The 9,623-nt window shown below is 31.0% G+C and overlaps 4 annotated features.

Moving 5' to 3' along the window:
• Positions 1–5,169: 5,169 nt before the first annotated feature.
• Positions 5,170–5,201: a mobile genetic element.
• Positions 5,170–5,201: a terminal%2Cinverted (terminal inverted repeat of Banshee-A3 transposon ID:TVAGG3_0138410).
• Positions 5,202–5,361: 160 nt separating this feature from the next.
• Positions 5,362–5,395: a terminal%2Cinverted (terminal inverted repeat of MuDR-4N1_TV transposon ID:TVAGG3_0138400).
• Positions 5,362–6,379: a mobile genetic element.
• Positions 6,380–9,623: the final 3,244 nt, after the last annotated feature.

Here is a 9,623-nt window from a genome sequence, read left to right as displayed (position 1 = left end):
AAAAAGATTATGAGTGATCTCGTTTTTTTCTAAAGTCATTTTTTTTCTATATCAAAAAATTAAAAATTACTAAAACTATGACAAAATTACGTAATTCACATTTTAATGCTGAAAAATAGAATATAAGCTATAAACTACAGGTAGATTGAGCATCGATGCGCGCTTAATGCAACATGAATTTATTTGAGTCGTTTTATATATTATTGGAAATTAATCACAAAATTGTCCATGAATATAAGTTATATTCTTCGTATTAGAGTTAAATGAAGGCTACAATATTTTAATCATTGAATTGGCTAAGTTAAAATCTAATTAGAAAGAAATTGTAATTTAATAATTTGAATTTGACATTTTAAATATTATTTGAGGTTAATCATTATGAGTATGGTTATTACAGGTCACTTATTATTATATTCTTTGAATATACAAAGAAGTTAAAAACGATTGTAATGAGATATTGTAGAAATAAAAAATAACTGTAATCTAATTGAACTGATAAAAAAATTAATGCCATTTATTTTTATTCATATGTTTATTATTGATGATGATTAGATTCATTTAAATTGCGAATACATATTGTTTGAGAGAGTCAAATTTCAGGATCGATTTCATCTTCGGCATTCATCCAAATATATTTCTAAGCTCGATCTCTCTCTCGCCAGGGGGGGGGTGGGTTAAATTATTTGGTGATGCGAAATGAAATCGGAGGTTCCTGATTTTTGACTCTCTCGAAAATATGTATTCATTTTTGAATCTAATTCTTCAATACATATGAATAAATAAATGTTTTTATTTATCAGTTTCAATAGATTACAGTTATTTTTATTTTACTCATATCTCATTACCAAATCGTTTTAACTCTTTGTATATCAAAGAATATTAATAAGTGACCCTGTATCATTACTCATAATGGATTAGACCTCAAATTATTTAATTAATGTCAATTCAATTATTATTAAACTTTTCTTTATTCTATAATTTTACACTAGCAATCTATGATTACAAATATTGTAGCCTCATTAACTCATAATATCGAAGAATATAAATTATATTCATGACAATTTGTGATTAAATTTCCAAATAATATATAAAACGCGACTCAAATTAATCATGTTGGCAATTAGCGCGCATCGATGCTCAATCTACCTGTAGTATTATAAGCTTATATTCTATTTTTCAGCATTAAATGTGAATTACGTAAATTTTGTCATAGTTTTACGTAATTTTAATTTTTTTGATAAGAAAAAATGACTTTAAGAAAAAACGAGATCACTCATAATCTTTTTCTCAGAAAAACTGCAGAGTATACAACAAATGTACTCAAACGTTGCATTAAGCACAATACCTGGTCCCCATTTCGCTCTATGGACCGATAATGGTACAAAAAATAAAGAAAAATTGGCAAAAACGTTCCACTTTTGAGAGGGATGTTTTGCCAAAATAATTTATGGACATCTCTGGAAAGTTTCATTTCAGTTGATAATATATCCAACACCTATATAGAAGAGCCTTGCTGATTTGACCTGAAAGAGCGGAAGTTAGTTTTTTGATTTGAAAACACCTGCAATTTAATATTGTTAAGGACTCAATGTAGAAATATGATATAATATCATGTAGAGATCAATCATCTTCCAAATCTTCTATGTATGAAAGAAAAAATTTGCAAAAGCGTACCTCTCAAGAAGTGGGAACGTTTTGCACACTCTCGAAAATAAAACACAATTTCATTAATTATTATGCGAAAGGGGAATTGAACATATTTTTATTCAACCAGATAATCCTAGCCAACAGATTTCGCAAAGAGAATTCCCCAAACAGTAAGATTTTTCAAAAAAAAGAAATATAATGCGTAAGATTAAGATTAATCACCGAAAAACACTGATTTTACTTACTTTAATGATTTTGAAGATATGCAATTATCAGGAAGAAAGCTTCAATATAACAAATAAATAATATTCTAATTTGCAAGAATGGGTTTAATGACTAGCACAAATACATAGCCTCATACATATCAACAAAGGTCTTGGGTCTCCGAGGTTCTCATTTCATCAGAAACCGCTTATGATAACCAAGCTTACTCAGATCTAACACATAAATACATAGCCTCATACATATCAACAAAGGTCTCTCTAGCTCTTAAGTTCCAATTCCCAAAATTTTATTTTTATATTTATTGGCAAAAGGTAAAAGTTCCAATTATCGTATCGTTAATTTTTAATTTGCTTCAAATTATATTTTTGTACTTACGTTCAATTTTTTATTTTTAATAAATTATTTATATTAAAATTTCGAAATATTCATAAATACATTCAATTCATATAATAATAGGCAATATCATCGTTTTGAGAGATCAGATCCTACACAAAAACCATGGAGAGGATTGTATTTTCAATGTATGCCTCTGGTCGAGCACTAAAAGCAAAACTAGACAGTTTTTAACCTGTATATAAAAATGTATCATATATCTTTTTGGAAAATAAAAACAAATTTTTATTTATTCAATATTATATAAAAAGGTGTTGATATTGCAGGTTTTTCAGATGTATGTTTCCATCCGAATATAAAACTCAATATTAATCGATATATCTGAAAAATACGAGTGGTCAAAGTGGTGAATTTCAGACTCACTTCGTTTTGCTCCATTAATTGACTCAATTTCATCCCTTTGCTGAGAATTTTTGTATTTGGAGGATAATAATCTAAAATAATTCGAAAATATTTGTTACAAAAACTATCCAGTGCTTGATTTAATGTTTGATTGATTGCTTCAAATTGCGCAATTTTAAGTAATTCGGCGTCAGATGTTAATTTTTTTGCAAGAAGAATTAAATATATATGTGGGATTTGGTATTGCGTTTGGATGTTTTGTTTTGTTAATTCGTTGGATAAGCTTTATTTGGGTTCCACGGATGAGTACCATACTGATGCATTGACTTAATCACAAGCATCAATTAAAATTTTACAATTTTAACCTTGCGTTTTGGGGTATTTGATAAATTATGCTTGCTCATATGTGTAAAGCGGAACATATTTTAACCTGTTATTCTTGATCTCAAAGATGCTGCACATCCTAACATCAATAACTGGAGAACTACTGTGCAGTAAGCTGGAAATGTCAAGAGTTCAATTCTGAAGAGACTCAAAAGTTGCAAGTAAAATAACTTACTCGCTGATATGATTATCACGAATACGATATTATGCTGAGCTGCTGTGATAGCATCAAGACTTGAGCGATATCTCTGGATTTCGATAAATAAAAGTTAAATTAAAGATATCCCATATCTTCTTTGTCATCCATCCATAAGATTGTCCTGTAAGGAATGCTCTCACGGAGCGGATTCCTGTGAACAATTTATATTCCTGGAACATACAATAAATGGTTTCATCCGGTATCCTTCAGAATTATATGGGAAGATACCTAGTAACAAGCACAAATTCATGCTCTTCTTTGGTTAAAGGAGGTTGCTTCAGTGCAGATAACTTTGTAACGCTTTGATGAAGCAGAGATGTTTTCATAAATACTCCACTTATTCCATGGATCAATTCCTGCCGTATACTGAAATAATGTAAGAAGTTAGCAACTGTTGCTGTGTTACAGTACTTTGCTCGTTTTTCCTCATTTTCTTTTGAGCTTTTGATCTCAATGTTGAGATCAGAGCAAACTCTGTTTAACCATGATTTGAGGGGAGATATACTTCTAGCGAAGTAAACAATTCTTTTTCTCTTGTTGGAAATTCGTCTGGATGAACAAGGCAGCTAGATATAAAGCTCTGCTGTATCAATACTCCAGTAATTCGTAGGCAATCTGATAAGCTTCGATTACCTTTTCACATGCAAGACCTTTTGCTCTTTGATTGATTTCACCATAAAAATCAAGTAATTCACTCTGAAAGATACGATGGTTCTCCACCATTACATGTGGTTGTCCATACATTTTCCGCATTGTATGTCGCAACTCTGCAGTTATTGAATCATCGCGTTCCATGTGAAATTCATCTTTGTTATCAGTGTAGCACTTTTGTTTAGTCTTCTTTTGAAGATTTTACGTTGAATACGAGACAAAACTGCTTTTTTCAATGAAGTTTACATTTGGCTTTAATGTAATTAAGACTTTTCATGTCATTTTGTAAAGTTCATTTTCGCGGTACGGAACAATGCATATATAATGCATTAATTCTAAATGTAATAAATTTTGTATCTTTGAAAATTTCAAATTAAAAAAAATTGGATCTAATATTATTCGTCTTCAAATGTACTATGCAAATTAAAGTTTTTGGGCTATGGATTCTGTGGGATAAGATTATTGAAATTGATTTCCTCGAATTGGCCAGAGATTCGAGTGTCAATGCCTTGTTCCATAACATAGTAATTGTGTTTTGTGACTGAGCATATTTTTTTCTAAAATATAGAGATTAAAATGTAAAAATCTTCATTTAAGGAGTTCCTGTTAATGATTGTGACTGATTATATTTGTGTCGTTTTTGTAGTCTCTTTATTCGATTTTGATGAATTTATGTTCGAAATTCGGTAATTTAACTAATAAGATTCAGAGTAAACACACTGGAAATCGGATATTCTCTATGCAATGAACTGGAACAATCTGTGTGTTTGGGAGGTGAAATTCCAATTTTTTTGAAATCCCGAAATGAAGATCAACCCTTTATTTTTGATTAGATATTTACAATTTCAGATTTTTTTTGAATACTTTGATTCGGTTTTGTTAAAAGCATATCAGCTAACTTGTTTTAAAAATCACATATTTTTATGTGGTAAGACGAAATGATGGAAGTGAGGCATATCTCAATATTTTCACCAGATCTTCAGGCATTTAGCATGGATATATAATTGTTATCATGATTTGTATTTAGTAATATTATTTAATCCAATTATCAAAGCTAAACAAGATAAGAAATGCGTTTTAATTTTTTTTTCAAACAAAATTGAACAAAAAATACACTTAGAAGATATATTTCTTTAGTTATTTATAGTAATGGAAATAATATGGTTATTCTATCATTAACATATAAGCAGATCGATACCTTCTTGTGGCCATGCAATTATGAATTAAGAATTTTGTAAATTCACTGTATAATAATCTTTTAATTGAAAAAACATCATCAGACAAGAGAGATGTTAATCATGTGCATCTAATATAATTGTTTTTGTCTATGTTGAAAACAGAAATTCATCAAAAGTGACACTTTGCGCGTATATACTGCTTCTTTCATTAGAAGTAGTATATACGCGCAACAATATGCCATGGCAAGTGCACTTGTCGCCACTTTTAATGTTTCTCAAATGCAATGCGGGAAGGAGTGGCAATATAGTACTTGGGTAGTTGTGGAGTTATGTGTTAGGAGAGGGAACAGGACAAATTTGCCACACGGCACTTTTTTTTAAAAAAAATTAATGGAGCGGAGCGATACTCTGCTGCAGGAGCCCCAAGGCTCCCAATCATTACGAAAGGGAGCCTCAGGGCTCCTGAGAATCCATCAGCAGAGGCCTTTTCATTTGGCCTCTGCTGATCAAAGATTCGGCGAAGCCATTCTTCGTCTCAGGAGCCCCAAGGCTCCCAATCATTACGAAAGGGAGCCTCAGGGCTCCTGAGAATCCATCAGCAGAGGCCTTTTCATTTGGCCTCTGCTGATCAAAGATTCGGCGAAGCCATTCTTCGTCTCAGGAGCCCCAAGGCTCCCAATCATTACGAAAGGGAGCCTCAGGGCTCCTGAGAATCCATCAGTAGAGGCCTTTTCATTTGGCCTCTGCTGATCAAAGATTCGGCGAAGCCATTCTTCGTCTCAGGAGCCCCAAGGCTCCCAATCATTACGAAAGGGAGCCTCAGGGCTCCTGAGAATCCATCAGTAGAGGCCTTTTCATTTGGCCTCTGCTGATCAAAGATTCGGCGAAGCCATTCTTCGTCTCAGGAGCCCCAAGGCTCCCAATCATTACGAAAGGGAGCCTCAGGGCTCCTGAGAAACCTCTTTGAGAAGGTTTTCTTTAAGAAAACCTTCTCAAAGATGATTGTCAGCATTCACTCAAAATCTACCAAGAGTTTCAAAGTTTCAAATCTATCTGAAATGAAGCTTTGAATCTCTTGTATATCTAATTGTAGAGGTACCTTTTCAAAATGTCTTCTATTGATTAAATTTAATCAGTAAAAGTCATTTTGAAAAGGTACATCTCTATAATTGCTATTGAGCATTCACTCTTGGAACCTTGGAGCTCTTGTGTAGTGCATGAAAACTCCAAGATTCTAGAATAAAACATATATCATAGACATAATTTCTTCAAATATAATTTAAGGTTATTTTTTAAAAAATTAGAACAGCGTAATTTAAGGTTATTGAAAAGTGACACTTGACAAATTTATCCCGCACTCTTCAAAAATAAGGAAATTTTGATAAATATCCTCATCGCTATTATCATAAAAGATTCAATATCCCTTTCGATATTTAATGACAAATTTGAAAAGGTGTTTGAAATTCTTTCGGATTTTGTTGAATTTAACCCAAAATTTATTATTAATTGTTTACAAGAAATTTTATTTAACTCTTCTTGTAAAGAAAACTTTGCCAATATTTTGAATGCATTTGAAAATTCCGAGCTTAGAATATATTTGGATGAATGCGAAGATGAAATCGATCCTGAAATTTTTGACTCTCTCAAAAATATGTATTCAATTTTAAATGAATCTAATTCTCATCAATAATAACATATGAATAAAAATAAATGGATTTAATTTTTTTTATCAGTTTCAATAGATTACAGTTATTTTTATTTTCTACAATATCTCATTACCAAATCGTTTTAACTCTTTGTATATCAAAGAATAATAATAAGTGACCTGTAATAACCATACTCATAATGGATTAGACCTCAAATTATTTAAAATGTCAATTCAATATTATTAAATTACAATTTCTTTTATTCTAATAGATTTTAACTAGCCAATCATGATTACAAATATTGTAGCCTTCATTAACTCATAATATCGAAGAATATAACTTATATTCATGGACAATTTGTGATTAATTTCCAATAATATATAAAACCGACTCAAATTAATCATGTTGGCATTAGCGCGCATCGATGCTCAATCTACCTGTAGTATTATAAGCTTATATTCCTATTTTTCAGCATTAAAATTGTGAATTACGTAATTTTGTCATAGTTTTACGTAATTTTAATTTTTTTTGATAAGAAAAAAATGACTTTAAGAAAAAACGAGATCACTCATAATCTTTTTCTCAGAAAACTGCAGAGTATACAACAAATGTACTCAAACGTGCATTAAGCACAATACCTGGTCCCCATTTCGCTCTATGGACCGATAATGGTACAAAAAATAAAGAAAAATTGCAAAAACGTTCCCACTTTTTGAGAGGGATGTTTTGCAAAATAATTTTATGGACATCTCTGGAAAGTTTCATTTCAGTTTGATAATATATCCAACACCTATATAGAAGAGCCTTGCTGATTTGACCTGAAAGAGCGAAAGTTAGTTTTTTGATTTGAAAACCCTGCAATTTAATATTGTTAAGGACTCAATGTAGAAATATGATATAATATCATGTAGAGATCAATCATCTTCCAAAAATCTTCTATGTATGAAAGAAAAAAATTTGCAAAACGTACCTCTCAAGAAGTGGGAACGTTTTGCACACTCTCGAAAATAAAACACAATTTCATTAATTATTATGCGAAAGGGGAATTGAACATATTTTTATTCAACCAGATAATCCTCAGGCCAACAGATTTCGCAAAGAGAATTTCCCCAAACAGTAAGATTTTTCAAAAAAAAGAAATATAATGCGAAGAATTAAGATTAATCACCGAAAAAACAACTGATTTTACTTACTTTAATGATTTTGAAGATATGCAAATTATCAGGAAGAAAGCTCAATATAACAAATAAAATAATATTCTAATTTGCAAGAATGGGTTTAATGACTACGCACAAATACATAGCCTCATACATATCAACAAAGGTCTTGGGTCTCCGAGGTTCTCAATTTCATCAGAAACCGCTATATGATAACCAAGCTTACTCAGATCTACACATAAATACATAGCCTCATACATATCAACAAAGGTCTCTCTACTCTTAAGTTCCAATTCCCAAAATTTTATTTTTATATTTATTGGCAAAAGGTAAAAGTTCCAAATTATCGTATCGTTAATTTTTAATTTGCTTTCAAATTATATTTTTTGTACTTACGTTCAATTTTTATTTTTAATAAATTATTTATATTAAAATTTCGAAATATTCATAAATACATTCAATTCATATAATAATAGTCAATATCATCGTTTTGAGAAGATCAGATCCTACACAAAAACCATGGAGAGGATTGTATTTTCAATGTATGCCTCTGGTCGAGCACTAAAAGCAAAAGCTAGACAGTTTTTAACCTGTATAATAAAAATGTATCATATATCTTTTTGGAAAATAAAAACAAATTTTTATTTATTCAATATTATATAAAAAGGTGTTGATATTGCAGGTTTTTCAGTATGTTTTCCATCCCAATAAAACTCAATATTAATCGATATATCTGAAAAATACGAGGTGTCAAAGTGGTGAATTTCACCTCACTTCGTTTTGCTCCATTAAATTGACTCAATTTCATCCCTTTGCTGAGAATTTTTGTATTTGGAGGATAATAATCTAAATAATTCGAAATATTTGTTACAATAACTATCAGTGCTTGATTTAATGTTTGAATTTGATTGCTTCAAATTGCGCAATTTTAAGTAATTCGGCGTCAGATGTTAATTTTTTGCAAGAAGAATTAAATATATATGTGGGATTTGGTATTGCGTTTGATGTTTTGTTTGTTAATTCGTTGGATAAGGCTTTATCTGGGTTCCACGGATGAATACCATACTGATGCATTGACTTAATCACAAGCATCAATTAAAATTCTTACAATTTTTAACCTTGGTTTTGGGGTATTTGATAAATTATCTTGCTCATATGTGTAAAGCGGAACATATTTTAACCTGTTATTCTTTGATCTCAAAGATGCTGCACATCCTACATCAAATAACTGGAGAACTACTGTGCAGTAAGCTGGAAATGTCAAGAGTTCAATTCTGAAGAGACTCAAAAGTTTGCAAGTAAAATAACTTACTCGGCTGATATGATTATCACCGAATACGATATTATGCTGAGCTGCTGTGATAGCATCAAGACTTGAGCGATATCTCTGGATTTCGATAATAAAAGTTAAATTAAAGATATCCCATATCTTCTTTGTCATCCATCCATAAGATTGTCCTGTAAGGAATGCTCTCACGGAGCGGAGTTCCTGTGAACAATTTTATATTCCTGGAACAATAATAAATGGTTTCATCCGGTATCCTTCAGAATTATATGGGAAGATACTAGTAACAAGCACAAATTCATGCTCTTCTTTGGTTAAAGGAGGGTTGCTTTCAGTGCAGATAACTTTGTAACGCTTTGATGAAGCAGAGATGTTTCATAAATACTCCACTTATTCCATGGATCAATTCCTGCCGTATACTGAAATTAATGTAAGAAGTTAGCAACTGTTGCTGTGTTACAGTACTTTGCTCGTTTTTCCTCATTTTCTTTTGAGCTTTTGATCTCAATGTTGAGA

Source organism: Trichomonas vaginalis, chromosome IV, assembly GCF_026262505.1.
Source record: "Trichomonas vaginalis G3 chromosome IV, whole genome shotgun sequence".
In the NCBI taxonomy this organism is placed as follows: domain Eukaryota; phylum Parabasalia; order Trichomonadida; family Trichomonadidae; genus Trichomonas; species Trichomonas vaginalis.
The sequence above is the reverse complement of the archived record's forward strand: the minus strand, read 5'-3'. Positions and strand labels throughout refer to the sequence as shown.